This window comes from Dermacentor andersoni, chromosome 9 (assembly GCF_023375885.2).
Source record: "Dermacentor andersoni chromosome 9, qqDerAnde1_hic_scaffold, whole genome shotgun sequence".
NCBI classification, from domain to species: Eukaryota; Metazoa; Arthropoda; class Arachnida; order Ixodida; family Ixodidae; genus Dermacentor; species Dermacentor andersoni.
Window position 1 is genome coordinate 61,121,492 of NC_092822.1, and position 20,111 is coordinate 61,141,602.

At 44.5% G+C, this 20,111-nt stretch overlaps 1 protein-coding gene and 1 long non-coding RNA gene across 3 annotated transcripts in view; one reads left to right on the plus strand and one right to left on the minus strand.

Annotated features, from left to right (window-relative positions):
- Window positions 1–16,560, minus strand: part of LOC126528104 (venom serine carboxypeptidase-like) — a 33,710-nt gene extending 17,150 nt beyond the window's left edge. The window contains exon 1 of one of the 2 annotated variants that reach the window (XM_050175973.2): window positions 16,501–16,560. The gene's annotated coding sequence lies outside the window, so the exon portion shown is untranslated. Of the gene's footprint in view, window positions 1–6,472; window positions 6,562–16,500 lie in introns of those variants that run through there. The other variant, XM_055069127.1, reaches the window with a different exon arrangement.
- The window catches only part of LOC140213090 (uncharacterized), a 269,839-nt gene that overhangs the window by 232,494 nt on the left and 17,234 nt on the right, over window positions 1–20,111 (plus strand). The window lies entirely within an intron of this gene.

The window sequence follows — 20,111 nt, forward strand, 5'->3', positions numbered from 1 at the left end:
TTTTTGACAACCGGATTAATGACATGGATGTGATCCATTGTAGAGTATCCCTTCCTGAAGCCAGCCTGTTCCCTTGGTTGACTAAAGTACAGTATTGCCTTTATTCTATTGGAAATTATTTTGGTAAATATGTTATAGAATACTGGGAGTAAGCTAATGGGCATAATATTTTTCAGTTCTTTAACGTCACACTTTTCGTGGATTAGCATAACGTTTGCATTCTGCCAGTTCCACGAAACCTAATGAGTGTGTTGTAAACACAACGAATAGTATATGCCACTGTCCTGGGAGAACTGTCCACGAAACGGAGATCAAATATATATATATATATAAAGTGCGTGTGGGGGGGTGGGGGTTATGGACACAATGTTCTGGTGAAATAGAATGTGTGTGCATGAAATGCTCCATTTTTAAGTACTTCTTAGCATGCGCTCGAAAGCGCTGTATGCGGGAAAGGTGTTAAACAGATCAGTCATGTACGCGCATTTTAATATGTGCGCGTTAATTACAGGCAAATGAAACTGTTATGGCAAGTGCTCGAAAGATATAGTCCAGCTGGAAAGTGGGGTGTTCTTTTGAAAGGTCCCACAAGTCAGCTGTCTTTGCAAGACAAGAACTTCGGAAATGTGCACAAGAACTTCGCAGATGTGCGCGATATCTGCTGCTTCAGTCTCATTACGAACACCACCAAACTGGCTTTGTGAGGATGCTTAATCGAGTCTTCTACATGCACCGGGACTGCCATCTCGGTGGCCAAAAAGGTTGACTGTCAGGTCGATCTCCCCTAACACCATGAGGAGAATTTATCGCGAGATATATATGTATAAGGTGTGCTGGCTGCTGTTGTCTACAATATTTCTAATCTAGCAGGAACCATTCGTTCCCATTATCCAAGTTCTGAAGGTATGCAGAAGTATAGCGTCTAGCTTACATTTCTTTGTTCCGTCGGACACAACATGCCTGGAGCCAGCGCTTGCCGCTTTTCTAGGTCGAGTCGTTACGCGAGCAAGTTTAGCGCCCAAACTGGGGTACATCAAAGACGCATGCGTTCCTTGACAGTGCGAGCATCTCCTCTTGCGCCGGCGGTCCTTGGCACGGTGTCCCTTTGTGGCAGACCTGCCGTAGCAACGAGCCGTCAAAAGATTTTTTTTTCACGTCCTCAATCGGTGCGTCGCGATACTGCGTTGAATGGTCCTTCTAAGAGAAGACGCATGCCTCTCTCTTTTTCGTGGCGTTGTTGTTGAGGACTTCAGCTCACAGGCATCTTTGTTTGCATCTCCGCACTGCAGCTCGTGTTGCAGTATATCACATAGCATCCCGCAATATATAGGCATCAATGTCTGTCATGCATTCACGAAGTAAATACGGATATTATGCACTGATAGAACGAGGCTTAAACCTTTTCAGTAGCCTCGTCAGTGTGTATTGGGATAAAAACAAGCGAGAGTTCTGTTAGTGAGTAGGGAGGCACCTTTCTCTTTATAGTTAGCTGATCTGTATGATAAGGTGATCTGCGTCTGATGACTTACGCTTCGCGCACGCACAGTGTTCGAGGTAGCACCATGCTTCGTAACGCAGCAGCCACCTTGCCACCCTTAGTAATTCTAAAACCCCGGTGAAAACGTGACAATTAAATAACAACCAATCAGACAAACTTGCGTTTATTCCAATAAGTTTTCGAAATTTAGCGAGGACTTCCTTTGGAGCAATGTCACTTGTATTAGTGTAAAAGTACGACTTGGAAATGAATAGAAACAGTGGTAATGGAAGTTGACTGCGCGCACAGTAACATAAATAACTCGTCCAGTTGTCCCTACTTGTGCGCAAAGTGTCGGAAAGCAAGCTAGTGGCACTGTGGCCAGGCCAAATACTCCAACTCTGGAAGAAGCGCTGCTTGCAGTTGCTTCTAAATTTCTTGTGAGCAAATAAACTGACTGCTTAGCGCGCCGAGTGAGGAAGCTGCATCTTCTGCTTACACCGCCAAACTAAAGCATACTATCAAAACGATACGTAGCCTCGCAGCATAACATGTCATGATCAACTTCCGACCTTGCGATCTAGTTATCACTCCTGCGATTCGTGCCTGCGGACAAAAGTACATTAGCGAAAATATTCTTGATGCTCAAGGCGTTAGTAATGCTAATGCAGGAGCACAAAACTAATCTAACCAACCAAATGAAGCATAAGCCTATATCACTAAGTTATTATTGTCCCTGCCTAAGCAAAGTACACACCGCGATTTGAAACGCCACGAGCACATTTAAAATGTATAAAAAAAGCAGTCGTCTACTTGCCCGGAATAACGAAGTCGTCGCGTGTGAAATGTTTCGAACAAACCACCATAGTGTCAGTCACATTATACCCAATGCGGAAGTTTCTTATCCTTGTCGCTCTCCTTTGCGCGTCGTCTGCTACTTCCAGGAAACGATGTCAGGATGAATGGCTGTATTTTCACCGCAATGTCACGCCATAACGGTACAAAGAAAAATTCTTTCGACATCCGTTTTTTTTTCTCTCTTTTGAGCGAGTGCGATGCGGCATCACGACTATTTGAGATCTACAAGGAACGTTGCAGTGCAGGCTGTAATGTAAGAGCCTGCGGCGGAGCCTAGATCAGCTGGTTCTCGGCGTGGCCACTAGAGGGCGAGTATTTAGTTGGATGTTGTGGGACGTTCTAGAAGGGGAAGGCTTAGGCGACGATTGTATACAACTTTTGAAAGAAAATTACCTAGAAAATACGTTTGCATTGAATGGGAAGGGGTGAGGAGCAAGGAGAGCGTTCAAACCAACAAGGGACAGAGGCTGGGGTGCCCTTTATCTCCACTGCTGTTTATGATGTACATGATGAGGGTGGAAATGGCGCTATAGAAAAGTAATATCGGCTGTAATGTCTAGTGCAAACAGGCGGGTACAGTAGCAGAACAGCAACGTCCAGGTTCGTTTTATGGAGACGACATTGTGTTTCTTGCTAACAAGCAAAGTAGTTTGCAACGTCTGGCTAATATCTGTGCACAGAAAGGCGAGAATTTAGGTCTGAAATTTAGTGTTAAAAATCAGGTGTTATGGTATTTATAGAAAGCGATGAACAGACATTGTCAATACAGGGCCACGATATACCTCGCGTGAGAGAATATAAATACTTTTGTATATAGGTAAAAGAAGGCAACAGATAAATGGAAACACAGGAAAAAAACAATAACAGTAAAGGGGAAGAGAAATTTGGCCCTAGTTAAACATAGAACGCTATGGGGATTAATAACTACGGGGTGCTCCGGGGTATGTGGAAAGATGTAATGGTTCCAGCCTTTACATTTGGAAGTGCGGTTGTTTACTTGAAATCAAGGGTACAATCAGGTCTCGATGGCAACCAAAGGTCAGTGGGGCGCATCGCTGTGGGCGCTCATGGAAAGAGTACAAATGAAGTTGTGCAGAATCATATGGGCTGGAGAAGTTTTGAAGTGAGGAAAGCTCACAGTAGAATTGATTATGAACAATGACTGAGGAGTATGGAAGAATATAAATGAGCTGGGAGAGTGTTCAGGTATTTGTACAGGAAATACATTGATTCACAGTGTATGAAAAGAACTAGGAAGCTTACCAGCAACTATACGACCTGCATGGTAAGCAGTATGGCAACAAAGAACGTCAAGCTGAAAATCAGAGAGGCTGAGATAATTTCATGGGTAGCGGCAATGGAAAAGAAACCTGCTATGAGTAACTACTTAAGAGGAAAAAACGAAAGCAAGAAAGAAACAATTTATGGTAACTCAAAGGGAAGCTCTTTACTTTTCGAAGCAAGAGCAGGGGGAAAGTGAACATGTCCGCAGTAGAGATTACTAAGAGGCGATTCGAAGATTCGTGGGAGAAAAGTACACTCTTAAGCAAAATTACACCCTTTGGGTCGTATCGTGCCACAGAACAACTACCGTGATCTGTCTTCTCCGCATTTTCTTTCTTTAACGCTGGGAGCCCGGTACTTCCAAGTCGCGGCATGCGCGTTATCAGCAAGAAAGAGCATTCTCGGCAGGAAAGTAGCGAGCGCACAGTTTTCTATAAAGGAAACGCAAGCAAGGCAGTTGACGATTATTGTTGTGGCAAAATACGACGCAAAGGGTGTACATTTGTTTAACAGTGTAGGAAAACGACAAACAGCGGAGGCGTACAAAAACAAAGTTCACAATAGGGGGTTCAGAAAGTTTGCTTACAGGAATTCATCGTGTTTTTTTCCTTTTCTTTTTTTTTCTTAACATAGGTAGGACCTTAGGCAATATATTAACAGCTTGGTGGCGCAACCCACCACCCCATTCCAAAGGGGACGCTCATAGCATCCATCCGTCCATCCGTCCGTCCGTTCGTCTATTCATCCATCCATCCATCCATCCATCCATCCATCCATCCATCCATCCATCCTTCCGTTTGTCTATGCGTCCCAACCATCCTTCCATCCGAGCGCCCGCCCACCCGTCCGTCCCATCCATCCATCCATCCATCCATCCATCCATCCATCCATCCATCCATCCATCCATCCATCCATCCATCGATCCATCGATCCATCGATCCATCGATCCATCCATCCATCCATCCATCCATCCATCCATCCATCCATCCATCCATATACTAAGTTCGCAAAATATCTTATCTAAATTCCAACTGACTAGAACCATGCGTTTGATACTGTAACTGGAATACTGAGAACCATCTGGACGGTCGTACAGGATGGGCTTGTGCGTTCTAACGGTCTTTTCTGTTTTTTGTTGTCGTTGTTGCTGTTGTTGTTGGAATTGTGACATTTTGTGAACTCTTGTGCGGGCACTGGGGCCTCTACTACGGTCTCATGCTTCCGCGTCCTTGTTTGTGAACATATATCCTTACTGCCAGCTTACCAATGCCTCCAGCAATATTACTTTTTGCCTACGACACCCGGGTAACCTATTACACAGGTTGAATAACGCGACACGCGGTACTAGAACCAAATTGGTACCACCAGTTTTCTTTTGCTCGGGTGGACAGAACTAGAGTTGCCTTCAAGTTGCCGACGGGCATTGTTATTTCTCATCGAGAGTGCCGGTCACGCAGAAATAGTTGAACCTAGGATGTACTTGGACACGTGAACTCGTGTCGCAACTAACGTGCTCCAAGATTTAAAAATATGCTAATACCTCACAGCTGGGCAGAACGAAGATAATGTGGCTTGCCGTCGCTTGGAGATGGTGAGCTTATATTTGGCATTCTGCCTAAGTACATAATCAGTGTTAAGTAATTATTGAACATTGGAAATATTATAAATAAATTAAAAGTGTCAATGAGAAAATTGTAGCGCAACATTACCAACTCCCGATCTAGCTTTCTGTTGCTCAATGCAGGCTCCATAAAAGTGTTTTCCGAGCGTGAAGTAAGCTTGCGAGTACACGCGAAATTCTCGCGCGACTGGCCGCTCGGGGACATTTGCATCTATTCGCGGGCTACTTCCACGCTCGAAAGAACACTTCTATGTAGCACGTATTGAGCAACAGAAAGCTATATCGGGAGTTTTTCATGTTGCTGTACAATTTTCTCATTGACACTTTTCATCTAGTTATGGTATTTCAGAAATTGATAAATTAATTAAGACTAATTGTGTAATTAGGCGGAATGAAAAAAAATAATCTGAGTATCTACAAGCAACGGCAAACAACATTACCTTGGTTCTGTCCAGCTACGTGGCATCTGCAGATTTTTCAATCTTCAGGCATCATACTTAGGACACCCTGTGTAGTATAATATCTTTAAGTGAAGTGACCATAGCTTAGGTGCTGTGGATTCGTAAGGCAGGGAGCAAATAAAGTGTCTCAGTTGTTCTCCACAGCGTGTCAGTATCATGTGCAGTATTTTTCACCTAGTGAATCATTCGACAGAAGAGCACCCTTAAACGTTTCATTCTCAAGGTATAAGGCATCGTACGTCGAAAGATTATAAAGGTGCAGTAGCAAGCTCTGAGGACATTCTGGTCATAGCACTGCAATGTCATTCTGCCACAAAAATGCAACGGTCTGTGCTGGACAGTATGGGAAGGATCGTGAGGCTTATAGCGCGTTAAAAAGACAAGGACGAAAGTGAGACGTGACACACACAGGCGCTAACTTGCAAGAATCTTGCAACAATCTTGCAACAAACAAGGATAGAAAAGTATGAGGGTTGCACAGATCTTATTACTAAATTTTATATTCGGCGATGCTACAACGGAACACTGTCCAAAGTGGGAAGTTTATGATGCGTGGACGCCGTCACGAGCAAAAAGTCTGGATAACACGGTATTTTAAAGATTGGGTGATATTTGCGCTTCATATGAGCAAATGGGTACAAGTGTGGACGTGCATTTCAAGGACACCAGAGAAGTACTATTGTGCTGCATGTGTAATCTGAGAAACATCGCTTTTTTTCTACAACTGTAGCATACAGACATTTACCCCTAATAGCACAATGAGAAGCTTACTTGCAAAATGAAATCCGCTCTCCGTAAGTTTGTAGGTGGCGTTACGATCCCTTTCTCAGCAGAATTCTGATTTCGAGGCCCTTATAAACCTCTTCCTCCGCTACCAGTCGACAGAGCGTCGTGAAATTCCTAGCATGGAATTTTGTAAACAACATATGGAATATCACGAATGACGCGAGGGATATTTATTATACTATTGTGGCAGGGCTTCCTAAAAAAAAAAGAAATGCCAGGTTCTGAGGTGTCGTCAGTTAGTAAAGGTGAAGCTGCAAATGTTTCCCGATCAACAATACAACCTCGTACTTTTTTATATTTTCTTGGTAAACGAAGTGGTCGTTCTCCTGAAAGTTGAAATGTAATTTTCTAACAATGATAATCGAAAAAATGTAACCATTGATTTTTAGTAACGTTCAAGAAAACAGTTATTTCTTGCAAAGTGTACCTCCGGCCTCAAAGAAGGAACACAAAAAATACGTACAGCAGAGACAGCTAGACCCACTGAAAGGGCACATAACTTTGGCTCCTTGTTCAGGAATATAAAATTAGGTTTGATTTAAAACTGACCGAAAGCTTCTTTAGCTTTAGGTGTTACCCTTTATGAGGGTGATATGAGGCTTATTTACCTGTATGGCGTATGTAAATAAATTCAAAACAATTAACTCAAATAAAAAAGCAAGATCTATCTCATGGCGTTTGAAATGAAGATAGACAAATAGGAAGAGGACGGGGTGGGGTGTTGCTTGCTGCAGGTGGACCTAGCCTTGTGAAAGTTTCTGGCAATTGCTCCGCCTGAACGCCACTTATTAACCGTCATATGGTCTGAAACACTTCGCAGTATAACTAAATCAACAACACCAAGTTGCAAAAACAAGTTGACTCGGAGCCCTATTTGTTGTGCGTTTCCCGAAACATGACAACCAATACGGTTCACTGTTAACTTCAGAACTCTGGGCCCTGGAGGAACCTTAGGAGGAGCCGAAGCATTTCCTTCTTATTTATGCAATCTCCCCGCGGGAACAAATTGTCGCTTGCGATTTGAGTGCGGCACCGTCTTGCGCTTGAGTCGATGTAATAATTTATTGCGTTCTGCTTCAAATTCAGGACACTTTAGCATATACTCTTTAATGTCACGAAGGGTTTGGGATTGCACACATGACGATGATGGGCCAAGTCCGGTCTTGCGCCGCTAGGCTGGAGTATACGCTGACCCTGTGCGGAGGTGATAAACGAGAGCGGCATCAGTTCTGTTAAGTCTTCTAATCCCACAAGGTTGATGCGTCGGAGACTACAACGAGAGGAAACGGTTTGAGACGGCCATCTTCCATGTCTGTTCTTGCGTTTCGGAGAGCCTTTTTCGCGGGCTTGAATTGTAGCGCTTTGCGCGCCAGACTGTCAGCGGCCTCGTTGCCTTCTACGCTGATATGGGAAGATACCTACTGGAACACGATGGTAAAAATGACTTTGTATTCCTTTAACAGCCCATAAAGCATGCTGCATGCACTTGTCGACGGAAAGCCCTCGCAGCAACAGTTGCAACGCAGCCTTGCTGCCTGGAAAAACACCTGCAGGCTACACAAACATTCTTGAGACTATATCAAGGACGCGTGAGACGAGTTGGTTAAGTTTGGTTCTCCTTCAGTGAGAAATGGACCTAACAGAATAGGTTAATGCGCGGGAGAGCCTCAAACTAGCACGGAGGAGGAAAAAACTCACGCATACTGCACACGGCGCGTCGTGACGATGTTATCGGCCTCGGACATTCTACGCAACACGGCGACGCCGATGGCGATGGCAGAAATGCGCCTGGAGTGTCCATACAATTTCTATCGCAAAAAAAAATATAAGAGCAGGTTAGGGGGACAAAAATACAACACGCGATATGAGAGAGTTACATTGCAACTAGTTCGGCCTACTTAAGATGTTTGGTTGAATTACGCCTCCTCAGCAGGTTGGATATATTTTCTCCTTTCACCAAAAAGCGAAGTGTCATGAGAGCGTAAAACACAACAATACGTCCTTTTAGGTTTTTTTGGCGACCTGCAAGAAGGAAGCATGATGGATTACATGCAAAATATCCATGATACTTTCAATGTAATGTTTGCGTTAATGGAAGCAGTAATACATCCTCCAGGGGTGTGATGAACCTAAACAGTTCGGGTGAGGGGTAAAGCAATCCGCCCAGGTCATTGTGCTCGATTAATTCTGCTTCAGGCACGCGACGCCGATCTTGTACTGGAACCAGAAAGTGGCCAGCACAAGCAGGGCAATCGTAAGACAAACTTCGTTACACAACCAGCAATATGACATCACAACCTTGAGTCGCTCCGTCTCAAACGGTGCGGATGTTCTGAAGCATTTGCTGTAGTAGACTTGGTGGAGGGCCCCAGTTCTTTCATGTAGAACTTCACTGCCAATACTCAGTTTCTGCTTTACTGTTACTTCTTGGTTTTCAAAACTGAGGATGGAACTGGTTGTATATTCCGCTACACTGCCATCTGTTACACTACGGGCAAAGTGATGAAATTATGGGATGTTTACCTTAAGCAGAAAGTACTGTAGCTTAGGGTGCGATTGCAGCCTGATGGCATCCTTACGTCTTGGCTTAGTGGAGGTGCTAGCAAGTAGGTGTATCCCATTTTCTTTTGTAGGTAGTCAAGGAGCTCAAGTGCGCTGGTGAGGATGACTCTTATCCCTTCTGCTGTGGATTACCTTAGGAGCTGCTTTTTGTCTGCATGGTCCTCCCATTGGCCTCCTACATAAGGAGAGTTCAGTTGGACAGTGTCTGTGGTATGTGTATCAGTCATAACAGCAATCAGATATTTCATTCTTTTAAAGAACCTCTATGTGGCATCGATGTTGCCTTACCGTCTAAGCAGCTGTGTACGATAAAAAAGCCCGCGATGGACCATGTCCAAATGCCTGAAAAGCATAATTTACCAGATTTTTTTGTTATTCGGGATCAAGTAAACAGCGATGATATCTGGCATCGTTTTCTGGGTGACTTAATCGCTGTCGAGTTTGAATGCTTCTTTGACAAACTGCAGTGAAACTTGTCCCTCAGGTGTGTTGAATGTGGTGTCCAAAGGTCGGGTGCGTACATTCTAACAAATGTGAAAAATCTGAGAAAATGTCAAGTAAGCAGTTGCTGCCAACAGAGCGGACTGTCTTGCAGAAATCTTTTTTTATGAAGTCTGTATATGCAACTTCCTGCACGTAGTCCTGTTCCATGATGCCGCATGACAGGTCAAAAAGTGGTCAAGAATTCTGCAAGTAAGCCTGCCTTCTCCGCCGGAACTGTGGCCTAAGGTACAATCTTGGCTAATAGGCCGCTCTTGATGTTCTCATGGCTTGCAAATCTTCCAAGTAGCTGTCAGTTCAAGTTACCATCCAATCAGTCTAAGTTACTGGACCCTTACAAATATAAAGTGCGTAGGCCCGGTTCAACATGGTTTGTACGTCGCTCATCGTGAGAGCAGTCACTTCTGTTACGAGTGTTTCCTGAACAAAAGTTTGAAACAAATTCTGGCATTTTACGTGTCAAAACTACGATCTGATTATTAGGCATTCTGTGGTATTGAACTTCGGATTAATTTCGACCACCTGGGGTACTTTAACATGCACCCAATGCACCTATACACAGCATACATGCGTTGTTGCATTTCACCACCTTGGAAATGGAGCCGTCGCACCCAGGACTTGATCGCAAGACCTCGTGCTTGGCAGCGTAACTCAACAAAAGTTCTCCTGGTCGTCACCTGGCGTTTGTGTCGATTACAGACACCTGAACAAGATCAGTAAGCAGCATGTATACCCTTTACAACGCATAGATGATGCAAGCAACTGCCTCCATGGAGCGAGATATATTTTTAATCCATTTACCTGTGGTGTGGCTATTGGCAGGTTAGCGTGTATATTATGTACTTCTAGAAGGCCGCATTTGTAACGCCTGACAGGCTATAATGCCCTATTATATAACAATACCTTATTATAACTACTGGCCTATTATGCCATTCGGTCGATGAAATGCTCCAGCCATATTTGAGCACATCACGGTTTAGCTCCTTCGAGGCTTCAGGTGGTCTACTTGTTTCTGCTGCCTAGATGACGTTGTTGCTTTTCAACGAAAGTGCCTGTCGGTTATTCTTCATGTGTTCCACAGCGCCGCGGTCTTCAATTAAACTCATCCAAGTGCCACTTTTGTCGCCACGATATCACAGTGATCGGTCACCTTGTTAACAGTACAGAAATACGACCTCACCCAGAAAGAAATGGCACCGTGAAGCATATCCCTGTAACTTCCTCTACCAAAGACGTTCGTTCCTTCTTTAAAGTACGTTTTTTAGTTTCGTCGCTTTGTCAAAAACCACGCTGACTTCGTCCGTCCACTCACTGAACTTTTCAAGAAAGATGCGCCTTTTTTTATGAGGTCGTAGAAAAGCCCATGCATTTTTTAGCTTATCAGCCTTCCCACGACGTCGCCTATGTTGTCTCACTTCGACCCATTTGCCCCTACGGAAGTTTGAATGGATGCCAGCGGATACGACATCGGAGGCGCCCTTGCACAACGCAAGCATGGTCGAGATGGCGTCATGGCGTACGCCAGCTGCCTGCTTTCGGCCCCAGAGCCGGCGGGCTTTGGGCTGGGTTTTATCGTTCCGTGCACAAGTATGTTGGCAGCTGCGAACTGTGCCAACGACACAGCAGGCAACCGACGCTTCCCACCAGCCTTCTTCAGCATGCCGATGTCTCAGTAGAGCCGTTCTTCTGCGACAGCCTTGATCTGCTCGGCTCCTTCTATATACCAGCGTCAGGGAAGAAATGTGTTACTATCACAACAGACTATACCACGCGCTACGCTATTACACACGCACTTCCGACCAGCTGAGCTGCTGATATTCCCGACTTTCTTCTCCCAGATGTGATTCTCCATCACAGAGCTCCTCGTCAGCTGCTCACCGTTCAGTCCTTATTTCTTGTCCCGTCACACCGATGACCATTTCCGCTTATGTTCCACAAAACATAAAGTCACCACCCCTATCATCCTCAGACAAACGGCGTCAACGAACGACTGAATAGCACCAGAATGGGATACTATATTACCCTTTTCTTTACATTCGCCTACAATACTCCATGCCACGATACGGCAGGTTGTTCCCCGTTTCATCTTGTTTTTGGCCGTGAACCGACACTACCCATGGATACATTATCACCAACCACTCCACAACCATGGTAGTACGCGCAGGATGCTATCACAAGGGAAAATTCTGCACGTCATATCGCGCGTGACCGCCTTACGATGTTGCAGGCAACACAGAAGTTCAGTTACGATTGTCGTCATAAGTGTGCCTACTACACTCCTCGATGCTTAGCGCACCTTTGATTACCAACTCGAAGAGTTGCCGTGAAGCTTTTTTCACGCAACACTTGTCCTTATCGCGTTCTGCGCCATGTCACCGATGTGACGTATCAGATTGCACTGACCAAAGCAATGTCGTCATCTACGCCCACCCAGGCTTATGCAGTTCACGTTCCTCTGCTAAAACCATATACCTTGTCCGCTGATGGTATACTCTGACCTGACCGGATGGTGCGAGTTTTTCGCTAGAGGGCGGTAATGCCACGGGACAGAAGAAGGCTGCAGCATGAAGAAAATGAAGAAGAGGTAGAGGTTGCTCGTATAAGAAGTTATTAATCTGTCTGTTTTGATTACTCGATTGCACATTACTTGTAGTTTCTTGAAATATGTAAAATTTCAGGTGCCCAATTGGCCAATCCCTCAGGGTAGGTGTGAGCCATCATATGTGGTCATCATAGTCATCCCCGCCATCTCAGCAGCTGTTACGCCTGTGCGTAACATTTCCAGGCGACCAAGGGGTTCTGAATAGGCAGAATACGGGCTCTGTGGTGCCTTCGATAGGTCCTCGATCGGGTGAAGTAAGGTAATGCAGTGACGAATATTATAGTGTGACACATTTACGAGGTCCAAGAACACGCGAGGTTCTTCGATTCCGGGAAAGTTCTTGACGTCCTCAATGTGGGATGGTAACGGGAGCACGCTGAGCGCAGCAATGTGGTCGGCGATGAACTATAACTGGGAAGCCTAACAAATCCATTTTCGTGTGTTCGTGACGAGCCCATAGGAAAAGCTGACGTAAGATGTGCAAGTGGCACTCCGGAGCGACGCTGGCGATTAAAACGTCGTCGATGTATACGAAGACCGCAGGGAAATCACATTTCAACTTGTGCGTAAGCTAAAACTCGTGCGTACAATCTCTAACAAACGGAAGGCGTCGTTCTGGCAGTATACGGAATGTCTTAAAAGTTAAGCCCCTGCCCCATGGTAAGCCTTGGCCAGAGACGCGTGACTAAATAAGTTGCACTCAAATTAAATATGAATTTCAATATGGGCGAAAGTGGGTAGCTGTCGCGGATAGTTTAAGCATTGGTAGCCGCGGGGTCTCCGCACGAGCGCCATGCACCTGAATCCTTTGACACAAGGTCAAGTGGTGATTCCCACGAGCTGGATGAGAAACGAATAATGCAGAGACGCAGCAAGTGCTCGAATGTGCTATTAGTGAGTGACGGCTAGACCTTTAATGCACAAGCGGCGAGGACGGCAACGTACTGGAGGACCACATTTGAAAGTGTGGTGGGAAATCACGTGCTTAGCAAGTTGGTTCAAGAAACGTTTTGTGACCTCAGTAAACACCGACTAGGATCATCTCCTGGCTTTGTAGGTCACTTTCGTTGTGCTCTCTGTGTGGCATAAAAGCACTTTTTTCTTTTTTGTCAAGGTAGCAAAGCCGACGCATGCCTATTGGCAATTTGCAATAGTTATTGAACGCCCTCTGATCAAGTAAAGCAATCGTACACAAGTATTTGCATCACGTTCCATTCATTCGACACACATCTCTCGTGTTAAATTTTATGAAAGAATTATTTCACGCAGGGACGCTCTTGCTGCATCTTCGTCGTATTTTCCAGGGCGAAATGGAATGAAAATTTCGCAACCTTTTTTCTGCCGCCAATGGGATGTAGTGCTTATATTGTGGGCTGGAAAGGCAGTCACCTATCCACAGCACTCACACTTGTCAAAATGCCAACAATAGGTATGCGTATTTCTGCAAATGCGACTGTTCTTATAGACTGTTGAAATTTCAGTACAAGGTGACGGTTCATTATTTTGCAGAAAACGTAGAGTTCCAATAACAATAGCATTTTGACTAGATAATGCGCAAGAATAGTGTAAAAGGCACAGGGTAGGAGAGGAAGGCACTGGCAAATAATTCAAGAGAATGACACTTATGTTTAAGCTGTTTTGCTACCTTTGCATATTTTAGTTGTTATCTACCAAGATAGACCATAATCATCATAGACCACGACTTTCTAAAAAAAACGAAGATAGTTCCTGTGCATCAAATGCTTACACAGCACTCCTCACAGAAGAAGACCCTACGATTAATAAATTTGTATATCCCAAGCATGCAACAAAGGGTGCTTGCGACGAGACTAAGGTGTTCGCCATTTTAGGCAATTACAGAGGCAGCAGGAAGCGGTACCCCATGCCGCTCAAATCCTTTAGCACGGAACAAGCTGTCACATGGAAACAACTACAAACATGGTCGTGCCCTACCTTAACGTGCGAAGTAAAATGCAATCCACACTATATGAGGACATATGTGCTTGGTGCACTGAGAAACCTACATTAAAGCACATCACATGGGCATGTCAACAAATTGTAATAGTCCCAATCATATCACACCCAAGTGCGGAGCAATGGGAGGAACTGCTGTGCAGCGACCGCTGCGAAGACCAGCTAGATCTAGTGCGGCGTGCACGACGGACAGCAGAAGCCAGCTTAGCCCTGGACTGAGGGGAGCCGCCCATTGAGACAGGATGGATGAAGCAGCGGGTGAAGACCTCCGGGGAAGACACAAGGAGGAAGACTCCCCTGAAGAATCCGCCCGAGCCGCAGAAAAACACAATTACTTGAGCTCAATAGTGTTTTCACTCACTCACTCACTCTAGTTGAGCGTTCTACAGCAGACGTCAAAATTCTTTTGATTGATCTTTTAATGGGGTCTTAGGAGGGTCACGTCAAAAAAGAAGCATATAAATTTACGTTGGTGGAGCCTATGCAGGTTCTGATAGCGAGACTGTAAAACCCGAAAACATCGTCCTACTTATAGTACACGTTCTGGCATCACTGCGAAGAGCGAAGTTAACCGTCAACTAGGCTTACAAGTAGAAAAATTATACATTTGAATGAAGGGTACATAATATAGGTATGTTCTTGTATATCTCTTGTATAATTTATTAGTTTTTGCACATTTGGAAGCAAAATTCAATTTCTATATTCTTAGGTTTATCCACACAATTCATAATACTACGTAGTAGCAACAAGTTCAGAGGACAAGATCAGCAATAGTAAGACGAGAAGAGGATCGATCAAATGGTTTCCTGCGTCGGCGCTCGACATCGTAAAGCCAAACACGATAACAGCCGCTCCAACTCATGGCGCAACTCCACTTGCGCCATAAAATACTCAATAATCTATTAATCACATCAATGCAGTAGCGCTGCGTTTGTGTCCCCTTAGTGTGTCCTGCGTGACTACGCTGTCCCGTTTTCGTTAAAAACATCAACGAAAAATAAAACCAGGACACACAGGGCGTGTTCGCAAAGGGATCGATGTTCGCAAGGGGACTTCGAAAGTTGAGGATCCGTGGCTACATCTCCTACTTTAGTCTTCATGAGCAGCTACGGTCACACTCGTGGCTACGGTCACACTACAACGTACACAAGTCTTGCGGGGATTGGACTGCGTTTTATTTTAAAGAGGGCGGTCGTACACATATGTTTTATCAGCGCAGTGTCGTGGACAAAACCAAAGCATAGCAGATGTGTGAATATATCGACGCCGTTCATATAGAAATTAAATCAGAGAGGTGCGTGAGCACTGCTTCAGTATCGTTATCCCCCAAGTAACCGGCTTGTTGAAGTAGACACGTAGAGAGGTGCCCACTGTTAAAGGAAACACTTGAGTGTAGAACCATATTCGGATTTTCCTGTCTTGTAACAGGTCAACCGCAATAGATTTGCAACAGATGACATGCGGTTGGCAGACACGACTCGTTTCGACACGCCTATGCAGTGCACTGGCAATCCTTCCGCAGCCACTTTCAGCTAGGGCGCCAGGAAAGTTACAGCTGCAGATATGAGTGTTCCCATTAACAGTGAACCGCACAGCACGTGCGCCATGTTTGACAAGATGTCACACCCTGGTTGACCTGCGCAAGAGGTCCTAATAAAAAAGATTGTTCGTTGGTAAAAATAAAAAGTTGGAAGCAAGCGTTGTCGTTGTTACTTCCATCCTTGCCATTGTAGTGTTATTTAAGGTACGAGTATCACAGACCAACTATCTGGAATATACCCTTGGCCATGTATACATGAGTTCCGTTTATTTTTAATTGGTATTGATTATATGTTTGTTTTATATTATTTGTGCAATTTATATTGACAGATTTTACTCCACGAAACATATGCCATTGTTTTCATGGTAAGCAACACAACTTTCCAAAAGAAATTGCAATACGCTGATAACTTATTAACGTGCATGCTAATGCGCAACATCTCAAAGAGGTAAAATATTTTACAAGGCAAGTGTATATAGCAAGCAGCATCGCTTCCGTCCAACGCGATTTGTTCTCGTCTAATAAAATATTTTGTCACGCTAAACATGTATCATCAATTACGAATTTCGAAAAGCACTTATGGGGTAAGCTCTTTAGAGATATATTGTGTGCTTTTTAGAGATACGGAAATATCCTGATTATTTTGAAATCGCTTACAGCTACTTGATAAAGCACATTTGCCCTCATTAGAATATCAGTGAGCTCAATTTTCAGCTTAAACACTGAAGATAGGGGGGATATGCCTTGAGCACCGCGTTAAAGACGGGTAATAACAACACGCACTGGTATACATAAGTTTAGACAGTCACATAATGGCGTTCTACATTTGCCTACCTGTTAACACCAAGGCACCTCTGAAGGGATCCGCAGCGCTTGAGAATAGCTTGAAGTGTGCGCGAGTATAACTGACTACTTTGTTCTTTATATTGGTTTGGTCCCGAACATAAAAAATGTCAAGTAAGGAATCAAAGGGCACGGCGGTATAACTTTCGTGGGTGTTAAAGTTCTTGATGAAGTAGAGGTTTCGAAGGAAGCCCTTGTCGGGAAGAAACACGAAGCAACAAAAGCACAGACACCGACCAAAAGAAATGATAAAAATTAATAAAGCCTTTTAAAGCCTTTTCACCATCGGTTGAAGGAAAGTTCACGGAATTTATGTGTTCATTTGCACGTGACGTAAACAGCGCGTGTACGACTGGGGGAGGGTTCCCTCACTTCGATTGCGTGTAACGTGTTTTCTGTAACGATTCCAGATACAGTTGCGATTTCAAGTTTCTTTCTTGGAAGATAATTCTTGAGAAAACACCTCACAAGCTCAATCGAAGTCGTACATGTGCTGTTTACGTCACGTGCTGAAGATTACATTAGCTTTCATGAACTTCCCTTCAACCATTTGTGAAGAAGGCTTCCGTAGCGAAGCCGAAACGTCTTAAAGATTTATTCATTTTTAGTATTTCTTTTGGTTAGTGTCCGTCGTTTTATTGCTTTAGAGTTCTTGAGTTGAACGGCACAAATTATCTAGTGATATTGTGTTCAAGGCTTCACACGTAAGTCTTGATGCCTCACACGTTCTAAGAAACTAGCCAACCATGTCATTTGTTTAATTTTTAACGAAAGTCCATGCTGAAAAGAAGAGATATTGAAGGTTTGATGTTCAGTTTTCGTAATATTGATGCGGGGTTTCAAACCATGGACGAAACACATCATCAAAGGGTGCCGTGGCTGAACTTTCGTGTCTGTAAGCTTCCACGAACATTCCTTCAGCCCATTCTTAACAAGGCTTCCGTAGCAAAGCCGAAACGACTTAAAGATTTATTCATCTTTAGCATTCCTTTTGGTTGGTGTTTGTCGTTTTAGTGCTTTAAAGTTCTTGAGTAAGACGTCACAAATTATCAAGCGTTATTCTGTTTAATGTTTCATACGCTAGTCTTGAGGCCTGACACGTTCTAAGAAACGAGCGCACCATGTGACTTCTTGAGTTTTTAACAAAAGTCGGTGCTCAAAAGAAGATGTGTTGAAAGCTTGGTTTTCATTTTTCGTAATATTGATTCGGGATTTCAAACCATGGACGAAACACATCAAGCAGCAAAAAATTCGTGGCAAAAAAATTCATGATGCTTCGTAGACACGTTGTTCTGCTATTGCGCCCCGTTAAAGACGTTACGCTGTGTGGTAAAAAACAAATAAATACGCTTCCGCTCGAGTAATTCTTCCTATTAACCAGGCCTCAGGTCTTATCTGGGGATTACGACAGCCGCGACCTCGGCTGCTTGCTACGCTTGTTGCGCAAGATCCACTCTGCGCGATTTGTAATCTCGCCATCAATGAAAAGATCCGAAGTACGGGATACTTTGTTGAAAGATAATTTTTGTATTTCTTCTTATTCTTTGTCTCTAACTTTAAACCACCCTCTTGCAAAATCTTTAAACAAATTTGGCAGAGACACTTAAGACTGCCTACGTGTGGGAATGCGAAAGAATTGTACCATTTGTAGACCTCGGAACGTCATAAACATGCTCATTTCACACACTCATAGTGTGGCACCACGTCCTCCCTATTGTCTGCGCCGTCACGAGCCCAATGACGCATGCAATAGGCACACCGGCACATTCACACCGAAAGCGGAGCGTCTAAGCGTCCAAGCGGATTTTCAGCGCGGCGAGGCGGTGAGCTCGCGCGCCTGTTCAGACCGGACGGCTTGCCTGGCGGCCTGCATCGCAGGGAAGGCGGGGCATCTCGCAATTTCTTTAGCAATTTTAGGGACGTGCCGCCATCTCGCGGCACTTTGGGTTTGTATGCGCACTTTCGATATTTTTTATCGTCGTGGGTTGGCGCGCTCCCGTCCACTGTGTACTTCTGCAAAATGATGAGCTCAGACGAAGAAGACGAGATCGTTGGCATTTTACTCGCCCCTTGTGTAGTCCGTTTTCAAGATTTGTTACAGCGCAACACAAGAGAAGGACAAAAAAAGGTATAAAGCGACGACACGGCGCCGTGTCGTCATTTTATACCTTCTTTTGTCCTTGTCTTGTGCTGCGCTGTAACAAACCTTACTATGAATCCCAACCAACTAGCCCAACTTGCCGTTTTGACGCTTTTCAAGAACAGAAGTGAAAAGCCCAGAGAAACACATTTCTTCATATTCGTTCACCAGCGCTTCCTCAGTGTCGGGCTCTGATTGGCTGCGGCCAAGCGGCCAACTTGTACGCGCGGAAAAAATCGGTCCGGGCGCGATCCGGCCAAGCGGCCGCGTATTTTCCTCAAAGCGGAAAATCCGCGGCCGCTTGGCCGGATCCGCTTGTCCGCTTGTCCGCTCCGCCTTCGGTGTGAACATGCCTTTAGCCATCCAGAACCGTGTCGCCGCCGCGACGTCGGAGGAACGAACTCGTCTCGCACCCCAGAAGCCCGGATTCGATTCCCACCTATAGCGAAATGTACCACATTTTCTTTCATTTAATTTGTTTACAGGAACCTCCCTCAAAAATGTATCGTCAATCCGTGCTTTCTTTTTCACGTGTTTTTACACTTTGCCCCATCGGTCATTTTTGGCACCATCTGTCGGTCACGCAGACTACGACGGGTCTTCGCTCAATCGGCCATATAATGCTTTCGAAAAAACGAAATCACAGCATCTTAACAGTGACATCAAATCTGCAGGCGTAGTCTTCTTATTTTTTGCAAACGGCGCATTAACGTGTTTTTAAAACTTAAGATTCCTATGTTCCCCCTGACTTTCCACTTCTAAAAATGCAGTACAAATGTAAATAATGTTCATTCACTTCAGCAGCATGCAGTATCGTGAACGGTGCAGCTGTTGTAGGCTCAGCTGAGATTTAGCTGACGTACGCGTCCTGCGACCAAAGAATAATTTCAATTATAGTAGGATACTGCTTAAAGAAAACAGTGGTAGGTTCTAGACTCTCCTTTTTTGTGAAAATATGTTCTCGGCATTTGACTGGGCTTTGACCCGTCAAGATAGTTGCAGTAGAGAGACATTCTTGAAATACGGGTCATTTTCATGGAAAACATGGTGAATGCCGGAGATGAAAATTCAAAACGATGAAGAAAATGAGAACAAGATGAAAGCAGGAGCCAATGTTTTGACAAATGCACTTGTCTTTTGCAATGCGACATATGCTTTCGTCGGCACAGAATACATAAGTAAAGTTCTTCTAAAGGGGAGAGAGGGGAAGGCGGATGGGTGAGGAAACGACCGAGGGTGTCTTAGCGGCAGAGGGGCATAATTGAAAAGAAGGATGGGCTACTCAACGTCCTGTCATGTCATTTTCATGTGATACGGAGTAAAATATTGTATTTGTCATTTTTTTTCTATATTTGGCACAAACATTTCTGCCATGAGCTGAAGAACAACTTGCAGCAGTTGACATTTCTTTAATGCTAACTCATTAGAAAATCGGTTCACCAACGAAATCCAACCAAAATTG